The sequence below is a fragment of the Hyperolius riggenbachi genome, chromosome 11 (genome assembly GCF_040937935.1).
Source record: "Hyperolius riggenbachi isolate aHypRig1 chromosome 11, aHypRig1.pri, whole genome shotgun sequence".
Taxonomy (NCBI): Eukaryota; Metazoa; Chordata; class Amphibia; order Anura; family Hyperoliidae; genus Hyperolius; species Hyperolius riggenbachi.
In genome coordinates this window covers 198,943,234-198,957,277 of record NC_090656.1, presented here as the reverse complement: position 1 = coordinate 198,957,277, position 14,044 = coordinate 198,943,234, and positions in this window count along the sequence as shown.

The window sequence follows — 14,044 nt, the reverse complement described above, 5'->3', positions numbered from 1 at the left end:
CTGTTCAGTGAACCTGCCACTGCATACCTGTTCTGTGAACCCATCACTGCATAGCTGTTCAGTGAACCCGCCACTGCATACCTGTGCTGTGAACCCACCACTACATACCTGTTCTGTGAACCCACCACTGCATACCTGTGCTGTGAACCCATCACTGCATACCTGTTCAGTGAACCTGCCACTGCATACCTGTGCTGTGAACCCATCACTGCATACCTGTTCAGTGAACCTGCCACTGCATACCTGTGCTGTGAACCCACCACTGCATACCTGTTCTGTGAACCCACCACTGCATACCTGTGCTGTGAACCCACCACTGCATACCTGTTCTGTGAACCCACCACTGCATACCTGTTCTGTGAACCCACCACTGCATACCTGTTCAGTGAACCCACCACTGCATACCTGTTGTGTTCAGTGAACCCGCCACTGCATACCTGTTCTGTTCAGTGCACCCGCCACTGTATACCTGTTTAGTGAACCCGCCACTGCATACCTGTTGTGTTCAGTGAACCTGCCACTGCATACCTGTTCTGTGAACCCACCACTGTATACCTGTTCTGTTCAGTGAACCCGCCACTGTATACCTGTTCAGTGAACCCGCCACTGCATACCTGTTGTGTTCAGTGAACCCGCCACTGTATACCTGTACTGTTCAGTGAACCCGCCACTGCATATCTGTTCAGTGAACCCGCCACTGCATACCTGTTGTGTTCAGTGAACCCGCCACTGCATACCTGTTGTGTTCAGTGAACCCGCCACTGCATACCTGTTGTGTTTAGTGAACCTGCCACTGCATACCTGTTCTGTGAACCCGCCACTGTATACCTGTTCTGTTCAGTGAACCCGCCACTGTATACCTGTTCAGTGAACCCGCCACTGCATACCTGTTGTGTTCAGTGAACCCGCCACTGTATACCTGTACTGTTCAGTGAACCCGCCACTGCATACCTGTTCAGTGAACCCGCCACTGCATACCTGTTGTGTTCAGTAAACCCGGCACTGCATACCTGTTGTGTTCAGTGAACCCGGCACTGCATACCTGTTGTGTTCAGTGAACCCGGCACTGTATACCTGTACTGTTCAGTGAACCCGCCACTGCATACCTGTTGTGTTCAGTGAACCCACCACTGCATACCTGTTCAGTGAACCCACCACTGCATACCTGTTGTGTTCAGTGAACCTGCCACTGCATACCTGTTCTGTGAACCCGCCACTGTATACCTGTTCTGTTCAGTGAACCCGCCACTGTATACCTGTTCAGTGAACCCGCCACTGCATACCTGTTGTGTTCAGTGAACCCGCCACTGTATACCTGTACTGTTCAGTGAAACCGCCACTGCATACCTGTTCAGTGAACCCGCCACTGCATACCTGTTGTGTTCAGTGAACCCGCCACTGCATACCTGTTGTGTTCAGTGAACCCGCCAATGTATACCTGTACTGTTCAGTGAACCCGCCACTGCATACCTGTTTAGTGAACCCGCCACTGCATACCTGTTGTGTTCAGTGAACCCGCCACTGCATACCTGTTGTGTTCAGTGAACCCGCCACTGCATACCTGTTGTGTTCAGTGAACCCGCCACTGCATACCTGTTGTGTTCAGTGAACCCGCCACTGCATACCTGTTGTGTTCAGTGAACCCACCGCATCAGTGCGCATACCTGTGCAGTTAAGTGAACCCACCTACCTACGTGAGTGCACGCAGTGTGATATACCACTCCGTGCATACCCGATATGGACAAAACAGGTAGAGGAAGAGGTAGTGCCAGAGCCAGAGGAAGGCCACCCGGCAGGTCTGCGCGAGGTCGTGTAAATGTAATTTCGTGTGGACCTGGCCCACAGTGCAGTGCTCGGAAGAAGGCACGTCCCATCACCTCCCAAGATTGTCAGGACGTGGTTGAGTATTTAGCGACACAGAACACCTCATCTTGCTCAGCCACCAGCGCTACTACTAGCACCACTTCCGCTGCATTTGACACTTCGCAAGAATTATTTAGTGGTGAAATCACTGATGCACAGCCATTGTTGTTACAGCCAGATGATTTTTTACCAGCTCATATGTCTGCGTTACGCGGCAACACTATGGATGTAACGTGTAAGGAGGATGAAGGACCTACTGATGGTGCATGTTTGGATTTTTCTGAGGCAAGCGAAGCTGGGCAGGATGATTACGATGCTGACGATGATAGGGATCCTCTGTATGTTCCCAATAGAGGAGATGAAGAGGGGGACAGTTCAGAGGGGGAGTCAGAGAGTAGTAGGAGGAGAGAAGTTGCTGAAAGAAGCTGGGGCAGCTCTTCGTCAGAAACAGCTGGTGGCAGAGTCCGGCACCATGTATCGCCACCTATGTACAGCCAGCCAACTTACCCTTCAGCATCAGCTGCTGAGGTCCCCATAGTGCCCACATCCCAGGGTGGCTCAGCGGTGTGGAAATTTTTTAATGGGTGTGCCTCAGATCAGACCAAAGCCATCTGTTCACTCTGCCAACAAAAATTGAGCCGTGGAAAGGCCAACACTCACGTAGGGACAAGTGCCTTACGAAGGCACCTGGAGAAAAGGCACAAACAGCAATGGGATGGCCACCTGAGCAAAAGCAGCAGCAGCACACAAAAGAAAAGTCACCCTCCTTCTCCTCTTCCTCCTTCAGGTGCATCATCTGCTTCTGCCGCTTTCTCCCTTGCACCTTCACAGGCACCCTCCTCCACTCCGCCTCTGCCCTTGAGCAGTTCCTGCTCCTCTGCCCACAGCAGCAGTCAGGTGTCCGTGAAGGAAATGTTTGAGCGGAAGAACCCAATTTCGGCCAGTCACCCCCTTGCCCGGCGTCTGACAGCTGGCATGGCGCAACTGTTAGCTCGGCAGCTGTTACCATACCGGCTGGTGGACTCTGAGGCCTTCCGTAAATTTGTGGCCATCGGAACACCACAGTGGAAGATGCCAGGCCGCACTTATTTTTCGAGAAAGGCCATACCCCAACTGCACCGTGAAGTTGAGAGGCAAGTGGTGTCATCTCTTGCGAAGAGCGTTGGGTCAAGGGTACACCTGACCACGGATGCCTGGTCTGCCAAGCACGGGCAGGGCCGCTACATTACGTACACAGCCCATTGGGTGAACCTGGTGGTGAACGATGGCAAGCAGGGCGCAGCGGACCAAATTGTGACACCTTCACGGCTTGCAGGCAGGCCTCCTGCCACCTCCTCTCCTCCTGCTACATGCTCTTCGCTGTCCTCCTCCTCCTTGGCTGAGTGTCAGTTCTCCTCTCCAGCTACACAGCCCCAGCTCCGCAGGGCCTATGCTGCATGCCAGGTACGACTCTGTCACGCCATCTTAGACATGTCTTGTCTCAAAGCGGAGAGTCACACTGGAGCAGCTCTCCTGGCTGCTCTTAAGAAACAGGTGGATGAGTGGCTGACCCCGCACCACTTGGAGATAGGCAACGTGGTGTGCGACAACGGCAGCAATCTGCTTGCCGCTTTGCATATGGGAAAGCTGACACACATACCCTGCATGGCACATGTCATGAATCTAGTTGTTCAAAGATTTGTGGCAAAGTACCCTGGCTTAGCGGATGTCCTGAAGCAGTCCAGGAAGTTCTGTGGGCATTTGAGGCGGTCTTACACAGCCATGGCACGATTTGCAGAAATTCAGCGGAAAAACAACATGCCGGTGAGACGCCTCATTTGCGATAGCCCGACTCGCTGGAATTCGACCCTGCTCATGTTCTCCCGCCTGCTTGAACAGAAGAAAGCCGTCACCCACTACCTCTGCAACTACAGTAGAATGAAACAGTCTGGGAAGATGGGGATGTTCTGGCCCGACAACTGGACACTGATGAAAAATGCATGCAGGCTCATGCGGCCGTTTAAGGAGGTGACCAACCTGGCGAGCCGCAGTGAGGGCACCATCAGCGACTTAATTCCCTACGCTTACTTCTTGGAGCGTGCTGTGCGTAGAGTGGCGGATGAAGCTGTGAATGAGCGTGACCAGGAACCGTTATGGCAGGAACAGGCATGGGACCAATTTTCATCAGACCCAGCTGTTTCCTCAACACCTGCGGCAGCACAGAGGGGGGAGGAGGAGGAAGAAGAGAAGTCGTGTGCAGAAGACGAGTCAGACTCAGAGGATGATGAGCAAGGTGTTTCTTTGGGGGAGGAGGAGGAGGAGGGGACGGCGGCAGGAGAACACCCGCAGCAGGCGTCGCAGGGGGCTTGTGCTGCTCAACCTTCCCGTGGTATTGTTCACGGCTGGGGGGAGGAGGTTGACTTACGTGACGTCACTGAGGAAGAGCAAGAGGAGATGGAGGGTACTGGATCCGACTTTGTGCAGATGTCGTCTTTTATGCTGTCCTGCCTGTTGAGGGACCCCCGTATAAAAAACCTCAAGGGGAATGAGCTGTACTGGGTGGCCACACTACTAGACCCTCGGTACAGGCACAAAGTGGCGGACCTGTTACCAACTCACCGGAAGGTGGAAAGGATGCAGCACATGCAGAACCAGCTGTCAACTATGCTTTACAATGCCTTTAAGGGTGATGTGACAGCACAATGCCAGCAAGGTACCACTGCCACTAATCTTCCTCCCGTGTCCACGCAGTCAAAGACAGGACGCTCCAGCGATCTCATGGTGATGTCGGACATGCGGACGTTCTTTAGTCCAACGCCTCGCCGTAGCCCTTCCGGATCCACCCTCCACCAACGCCTGGAACGGCAGGTAGCCGACTACCTGGCCTTAAGTGTGGATGTAGACACTGCTGTGAACAGCGATGAGGAACCCTTGAACTACTGGGTGCGCAGGCTTGACCTGTGGCCAGAGCTGTCCCAATTTGCCATCCAACTTCTCTCCTGCCCTGCCGCAAGCATCCTGTCAGAAAGGACCTTCAGCGCAGCTGGAGGCATTGTCACCGAGAAGAGAAGTCGCCTAAATCACAAAAGTGTTAAGTACCTCACCTTTATCAAAATGAATGAGGCATGGATCCCGGAGGGCTGCTGCCCACCCCAAGACTAAGTCAGTCCCCGCACACACAGCATCTCTGCCTGCACGCCGTGTGACTGGCTGCCCGGGCTGCCCCAAGAAGACTAAGTTGCGCCCAGTCCCTCCACACAGCATGTCTGCCTGCAGGCCGCTTGACTACCTTCTCCGCCACCACCAACAGGGTCCGGGACTCCAGGCGGATTGCTGAATTTTTTAGGCCGCTGCTAGCAGTAATAATTTTTCTGGTGCGTGTACATGACTGCCTAATTTTTCTGGCTGCACTGCGGGCAGCTGCAACAACAAAAGAAAAGGCATGTACATGCGCCCATTCCCCTTCGTAATCATTACCTTGCCGTGGTGAAGGGGCTTGCGTATCACAATGAAGCAATAACCGGCGCCTAGATGAGTGTCTCGGGGGGCACACAAAAGATAATAAGGTCGTTGCTTCATTGTGGTCAGACCAAATTTGATCAGCTGGACAGTCACTGTTCTGTCATTCAGCTACATCAGCCAGGCGACCATATGGGCTGTAAAGCCACCAAAACCTGCACTCTCGCCATGGTGCGCACCAGTCCAGCACGGCCATCACTACACAAACAGCTGTTTGCGGTGCGTTACACGGTGAGTTTGGTGTGTCAGTGTGAAGCAGTACCTTAATTACACTACCTGATTGATGTATACACATGCAAGATGTTTTAAAGCACTTTAGGCCTGTCATTTAGCATTCAATGTGATTTCTGCCCTTAAAACGCTGCTTTGCGTCAAATCCAGACTTTTGGCATGTATCCCACTCCGCCATGCCCCCCTCCAGGTGTTAGACCCCTTGAAACATCTTTTCCATCAGTTTTGTGGCCAGCATAATTATTTTTTTTTTCAAAGTTCGCATCCCCATTGAAGTCTATTGCGGTTCGCAAACTTTAACGCGAACCGAACGTTACGCGAAAGTTCGCGAACCCGGTTTGCGAACCTAAAATCGGAGGTTCGGCTCATCTCTAGTCTGCTCCCAGAGGGTGTACATAAAAAATGGTTCAGGCAAATTTACGTGCATGATGAAGCCGAAATACGGCTCATCCTGCTGCAGCTAAACGTCTGCCCGTGCTAAATACTATTTCCAATCTGAGTTGTAGAAACTCGTAGTGGGAAACGTGTAATTCAGAAATCAGCTGTTGGCAGTGGCCAAATTACTTAGTTTTCTTGCTAATTTAAGCTCCGACTATCAAATGAATCACTCCACACTGTTATAGCTGTAACTCTCAGTATGGGCTATGGCAGCACCCAAATCATTGATGCAGCGCTGTGCCAAATTAGCTGTTCCAGCTTGAAGGACATAAACTTGCTTCATTTGGTAAAGGTCAGAGCTGATTTCATACTGAACATTTTTCTCCGGTAGAAATGAAAAATACATATTTGATGAACCCACCTGTGAATATTGATAAATCATGAGGAGCTGTGCTATAGGAATGGTGGTTGATGAAAAGTGATCTCCAACAAAAGCTGCTACTTTATGCTGGCTGCAGGAATAATTGGGGGCGGTCCTGTCTGGGCCAGATAATATCTGCATGGTGTCCTTTATTGCCTTATTAGGACTTGAACAGGAGTCAAACACATGATAGCCCAGAGTAATGTTAGGTAGAAGTGTTGGGCTTTTGTTAATTTCATCAATGATGTATAAAAAAGACAGAAAATTGGTGTAATAGTACCACAGAGGCCTGTTGAAATGATAGAATGAAAATAATAGTTAGAGATTACAGTTTGAAGGTTAAATAGCCTGTCTATGATAAGACAAACCAAACATTTTCTGCTCAGTAACACCTAATTAATTGACAGAGAACAGTTGTGATGAACCAGCACTCACAAAATTGAAAAGAAATAGTGTGTCCAAGCCAAAAGATCCCCAAACTATAGGATCATAAAATGGCAGACATTGTGAAGAGGCTCTCACTGCTGTTTCTAAAAGCTCTTATACTTTACCACAGAAGACACCATAGTGGAAGATACCACAGTGGTATCTTCCACTGTTGTGTCCCAATCGCCACAAATTTTTGGAAGGCCTCAGAGTCCACCAGCTTGTATGGTAACAGCTGGACGGCTAACAGTTCCGCCAAGCCAGCTGTCAGACGCTGGGCAAGGGGGTGACTGGCAGATATTGGATTCTTCTTCTCAAATATTTCCTTAACAGACACCTGGCTGTGGGCAGAGGAGCAGGAACCGCTCATGGTGAGAGGCGTAGTGGAAGAATGGTGGCTGTGACTGTGCAAGGGCTGCAGAGGATTAAGCAGCTGAAATTCTGCACCTGGAGGAGGAAGAGGAGGCGGAGGGTGGCTTTGCGTTTGTGTGCTGCTTTTCCTCATGAGCTCATCCGATTGGTGTTTGTGCTTCTTGATCAAGTGCCTTCGTAAGGCTGTTGTCCCTAGGTGGGTGTTTCTTTTTCCAAGACTAAATTTTTTGTGGCAGATATTAAAGATGGCATTGCTGTAATCTGGGGCAGACACATCAAAAAATGTCCACATTGGTGAGCTGTGGGTTGATGGCATTGTGGTAGTGGCAGCAGCTGACGTCGAAGGGCGTGTGGGCTGGATGTACCTAGATGGTGAAACGTGCCACCAGACACTGCCACAAACTGTTTCAAATGAGCTCCCCTGGTTCTTACAGCAACTCGTCTCCTCCTCCTTCTCTCTGACCCCCCCTCTGAACTGTCCCCCTGTTCATCTTGTCTTCTGGGATCCCATGTGATATCCATGCCATGACCATCATCATCATCATCCACAGCTTCACTTGCATCCAACACCTCCAAAACTGCACCAGCAACAGGTACTTCATCATCCTCAGAACTTACGTCCATAGTGACGTCGCATAACTGAGACATATGAGGTGGTGTAACATCCTCAGCACCTTCATCTTGTAACAATAATGATTGTGAATCAGTAAATTCCTCACAAACGTGTGAATAACTTCTGTGACATCTGATGTGGAGCGGCTGTGGTGCTAGTAGTAGTGGTGGTTGCTGCCGGCTGAGTGTCAAGTAGTTGTGGGGTGCCAGAATAAGAGCTGGAGGAGGAAGATACATATGACACGGTTTCATACGGAAGCTGAGGAAGATGAGGTGCTCTGTGTTAAATAGTCAACTATGTCCTCAATATCTTGGGGGTTGAGGGTACGTGCCTTCTAAACACTGTACTTTGGTTGATGGCTGCACAAAATCATGCCAGCAAGACCTCAAACAGACCTGTGAGGTGGCCTGCCTTTGCCTCTACCTCTGCCTGTTATTTTTTTCCATATTGGGGGTATGCAGTGCTACTAACAATATTCAATAGAGGTAGACAGTGTGTGCAATCACAAAGAGGCACACAATCAGTGTCAAATGCACAGCCAGCAGCTGTTTGTGTGTGTGTGTGTATTACAGGGCTGTGTACGTTAACGCACACAGAGAGATATCCTATAGTACTTTCAATTACAAATACAGTTGCAAGCTAAGCACTGCTTATGATGATACAAAGTGTGCTGGCTTGTAATAAATAGAAGAGGATGGTAGAACTGCAAGGCCCAGCAGTGACTGTGGCATGGCCTGCATGCAGTGTCTCTCTCTCTCTCTCTCTCTCTCACACACACACACACACACACACACACACACACACACACACACACACACACACACACACACACACACACACACTCACTCACAGAATAGAACAATATGAGCCCTCAAAAAGGCTTTTGTTTTGGGGTGCTTTCAGCAATAAAGAACAGCCTAGCTAACTGTCCCTGTCTCTCTGTGGGCTGTATGCAGTGTGTCACCCACAAAGAAAGCTATGCTATAGAAGTTCAATCACAAAAACAGTGGAAAGATATGCACTGCAATAATACAGTGTGCTGGCAGTGGCGGACTACAAATTCCATCTGGGACTGTGGTGTGTATCTATGCAGTGTCAACCACAAAGAGACCTATACTATAGTAGGCACAATCACAAATACAGTGGAAAAATATGCACTGGTGGTAATACAGTGTGCTGGCGGACTACAGCAAGGGCCAACTGAGCCTGTGGGCTGTATCTATGTAGTGTCACCCACACGTTAACGGCACTGTGCGTGACGTGCAACGTTTTATGCGCAATGTAGTTTTGTGTGACTATTTTTGCGTGCAAAGCTACTTTGCATGCGCTAAGGGCCTTTTCACTAGGGCACTAACACTTAGCAACCTTTTGTGAATCAAAAGAGCTATGGTATAGTAAGTTCAATCATAAATACAGTGGAAAGATTTGCTGGTGGACTACAATTTCCAGCTGGGACTGTGGGCTGTATCTATGCAGTGTCACCCACAAAGAGAGCAAGCTAACAAGAGCCTAACCAATGTTTTCCCTATCTCCAATAATGCCTCTCCCTTCCTTTCACTACAGCAGAAGTTAGAGACTGAGAACATGGCCAACGCTGCTGTGCTTTTATGGGAGGGCGGGGGTCTGTGGACGAGTGCAGCCTGATTGGCTGTCATGTGTCTGCTGACTGTGATGTAGGGGGTCCACGTTTAGCCCAATGATGAGGTATAGGGAGCGGATCGAACCACCCTATCTGTTCGCTACCCACTGCGGACTCGAACAGCTAACGTTCGCCGGGAACTGTCCACCAGCGTGCTGTTTACACCATCTCTAATGGCCAGAAATTACAAGATGGACAACGAAACACGTTCAGTACAAAACACATCCGGAGCAGTGCATTAGACATGCATACATTACACAGGCATGTGACCTTTCAGGAAGTAATAAAGCCAATTTTTAAACCTTACAGTAAGTGACGTGGAATTCACATCTGTTTTAGTACATTAGACTTGTGTTTCACCATTCAGGAAGTAACACATTGTTATAGTACATTAGACTTGTGTTTCATCATAATCAATTTAATATTGCTTAAATGAATGTAAATGTAAAATAACGTTTACATTCAAGATGAGTGAAGAAATGAGAAAAAAGTTAAAATAAATGTGAATAACTATTATTTATTAACATTGACCGCATTCAAGGTGGAAAAATAAAAGAGAAATTTATGGTTAACAATACACAATTTTCATGACGATGTATGTGTAAGTTAATTATGGTTAACACGCGTAGTGATAAATTGTAAGTGTTAAATACCGTGTCATTTTTGAAAACGGACTGCATTGTATCATCTAGATATGACATTGTAAAATTTCAATTAAAGAAATGTGTTTTTAAAGCACTGTACTGTAAATATAGTTGTTATTTAACTTGCATTCGAAATTGATAATTTTATTAACGATAATTAATTCAGATTTTTATTGATGAATATATTGGTTTGCAAATGTAAAGCTAACATGTTAATTAGATAATTATTGTCATGAGTGTATTATTGATAATGCAAAAAGATTTCCGTTAACAGGTGTTATAAACGATTATCGAATTTAGATATCATTATTGATGTAATGATATCTTTTATTTCATTCCATATAAGTCTTTAATATATTAAAAAATATTAAGGTTATAATGATGGGTAATGATATTTTATACAAAAACAATAAATGTTTTTGTGTTTGGAACAATTTTTGTTGTGGCACCTTTTTTTCTGTTTTTTGGACCGTATTAACTACTTAAGGACTGCAGTCATAAAACCCCTTAAGGACCAGACACTTTTTTTCCATTCAGACCTAAATGAATTTTACCTCCTTTTCTTGGCCCTAATACAGCTTTCTTTTGGTGCTATTTGATTGCTGCTGCGATTTTTATTTTTTATTATATTCATCAAAAAAGACATGAATTTTGTCAAAAAAATGATTTTTTTTTAACTTTCTGTGATAAAATTTGTCAAATAAAGTAAAATGTCTGTATACATTTTTGTCCAAATTTATTGTGCTACATGTCTTTGATTAAGAAAAAAAACCCATTCAGTGTATATTTATTGGTTTGGGTAAAAGTTATAGAGTTTACAAACTATGGAGCAAAAAGTGGATTTTCCAATTTTGAAGCATCTCTGATTTTTCTGAGCACCTGCCATGTTTCATGAGGTGCTAAAATTCCAGGATAGTATAAATACCCCCCAAATGACCCCATTTTGGAAATAAGACATCGCAAAGTATTCACTAAGAGGCATGGTGAGTTCATAGAAGATTTTATTTTTTGTCACAAGTTAGCGGAAAATGACACTTTGTGACAAAAAAAATTAAATAAAATAAGTTTCCATTTCTGCTTACTTGTGACAAACAAAAAATAAATCTGCCATGGACTCACCATGCCCCTCTCTGAATACTTTGGGATGTCTACTTTCCAAAATAGGGTCATTTGTGGGGTGTGTTTACTGTCCTGGCATTTTGGGGGTGCTAAATTGTAAGCACCCCTGTAAAGCCTAAAGATGCTCATAGGACTTTGGGCCCCTTAGCGCACCTAGGCTGAAAAAAAGTGTCACACATGTGGTATCCCCGTACTCAGGAGAAGTAGTATAATGTGTTTTGGGGTGTATTTTTACACATACTCATGCTGGGTGGGAGAAATATCTCTGTAAATGAGATTTTTTTGATCTTTTTTTTACACACAGTTGTCCATTTACAGAGCTATTTCTCCCACCCAGCATGGGTATGTGTAAAAATACACCCCAAAAAACATTATACTACTTCTCCTGAGTACAGCGATACCACATGTGTGGCACTTTTTTGCACCCTAACTGCGCTAAGGGGCCCAAAGTCCAATGAGTACCTTTAGGATTTCACAGGTCATTTTGAGACATTTGGTTTCAAGACTACTCCTCACGGTTTAGGGCCCCTAAAATGCCAGGACAGTATAGGAACCCCACAAATGACCCTATTTTAGAAAGAAGACACCCCAAGGTATTCCGTTACAAGTATGGTGAGTTCATAGAAGATTTTATTTTTTTGTCACATGTTAGTGGAAAATGACACTTTGTGAAAAAAATACAATAAAAATCAATTTCTACTAACTTGTGACAAAAAATAAAATCTTTTATGAACTCACCATACTCCTAACGGAATACCTTGGGGTGTCTTCTTTCTAAAATGGGGTCATTTGTGGGGTTCCTATACTGTCCTGGCATTTCAGGGGCCCTAAACCGTGAGGAGTAGTCTTGAAACCAAATGTCTCAAAATGATCTGTGAAAATCTGAAGATACTCATTGCACTTTGGGCCCCTTAGCGCAGTTAGGGTGCAAAAAAGTGCCACACATGTGGTATTGCCATACTCAGGTGAAGTAGTATAATATGTTTTGTGGTGTATTTTTACACATACCCATGCTAGGTGGGAGAAATATCTCTGTAAATGGACAATTGTGTGTAAAAAAACCAAAAAATCTCATTTACAGAGATATTTCTCCCACCCAGCATGGGTATGTGTAAAAATACACCTTAAAACACATTATACTACTTCTCCTGAGTACGGCGGTACCACATGTGTGGCACTTTTTTGCACCCTAACTGCGCTAAGAGGCCCAAAGTCCAATGAGTACCTTTAGGATTTCACAGGTCATTTTGAGACATTTGGTTTCAAGACTACTCCTCACGGTTTAGGGCCCCTAAAATGCCAGGACAGTATAGGAACCCCACAAATGACCCCATTTTAGAGAGAAGACACCCCAAGGTATTCCATTAGAAGTATGGTGAGTTCATAGAAGATTTTATTTTTTGTCACAAGTTAGCGGAAAATTACACTTTGTGAAAAAAAAACAATAAAAATCAATTTCCGCTAACTTGTGACAAAAAAATAAAATCTTCTATGAACTCATCATACTCCTAACAGAATACCCTGGGGTGTCTTCTTGCTAAAATGGGGTCATTTGTGGGGTTCCTATACTGCCCTGGCATTTTAGGGGCCCTAAACAGAGAGGAGTAGTCTTGAAACCAAAAGTCTCAAAATGACCTGTGAAATCCTAAAGGTACTCATTGGACGTTGGGACCCTTAGCGCACCTAGGCTGAAAAAAAGTGTCACAGATGTGGTATCGCCGTACTCAGGAGAAGTAGTATAATGTGTTTTGGGGTGTATTTTTACACATACCCATACTGGGTGGGAGAAATATCTCTGTAAATGGACAATTGTGTGTAAAAAAATAAAAAAAATTGTCATTTAGAGATATTTCTCCCACCCAGCATGGGTATGTGTAAAAGTACACCCCAAAACACATTTTACTACTACCTCTGAGTACGGCAATACCACATGTGTGACACTTTTTTTACAGCAGCAGACAGAGAATGAGTACATGGCCGACCCTGCTGCATTTTTATGGGGGGGGGGGAGGGCTGTACAAGAGGGAGTGCAGCCTGATTGGCTGCCATGTGTCTGCTGACTGTGAGGCAGAGGGTCAAAGTTTAGCCCAATGGCAAGGTATAGGGGGCGGGTTGAACGCGGTATGTGTTCGCTAACCGCTGCAGAGGTGGACAGATGGAATCCATGCGAACTACCCGCCGGGCGAACCGTTTGGGCCATCTCTATGCAACAGTAGTTCAAACACACTACAGTGATAGTGATGGCCCAAACTGTTCGCATGCAAACGTATTCACGCGAACATCGGTGGTTCATGTTCAAGATCAAAAGCGAACTTTATGCAAGTTCGACCCGCCCCCTATACTACATCATTGGGCTAAACTTTGACCCTCTACATCACAGTCAGCAGACACATGGTAGCAGGCTGCACTCCCTCCTGCCCCCCCCCTTATATAAGGCAGTAGCATTGTCCATGTTCTCACTCTGTGTGCTGCAGTATTAGTGAGAGAAAGTAGAGACATTGGAGAGATAGGGAAAGCGATAGATAGGAGGTCTGTTAGCTTGCTCCTTGCTGATATTTGTTGCTAAAAAGCACACCAAAACAGTTCTTTTGAGAGCTAATGTTCTTGCGATGTGTTTTTTTTTTTTGTGTGGTCCACTGACGCTTGAATATACAGCCCTGTCTGTCGCAGCTGGCCCTTGCTAATTGCTATACTGTGCCAGGCAAAGCACATTCAGTGCCTACCTTTTCACTGCACCTGACAGCTGCACATTTGTAATACCAGTCCGTGCATACCTGTTCACTGCACCTGCATGACAGCACACAGTTTTATATACCAGTCATTGCATACCTGTTCATGCA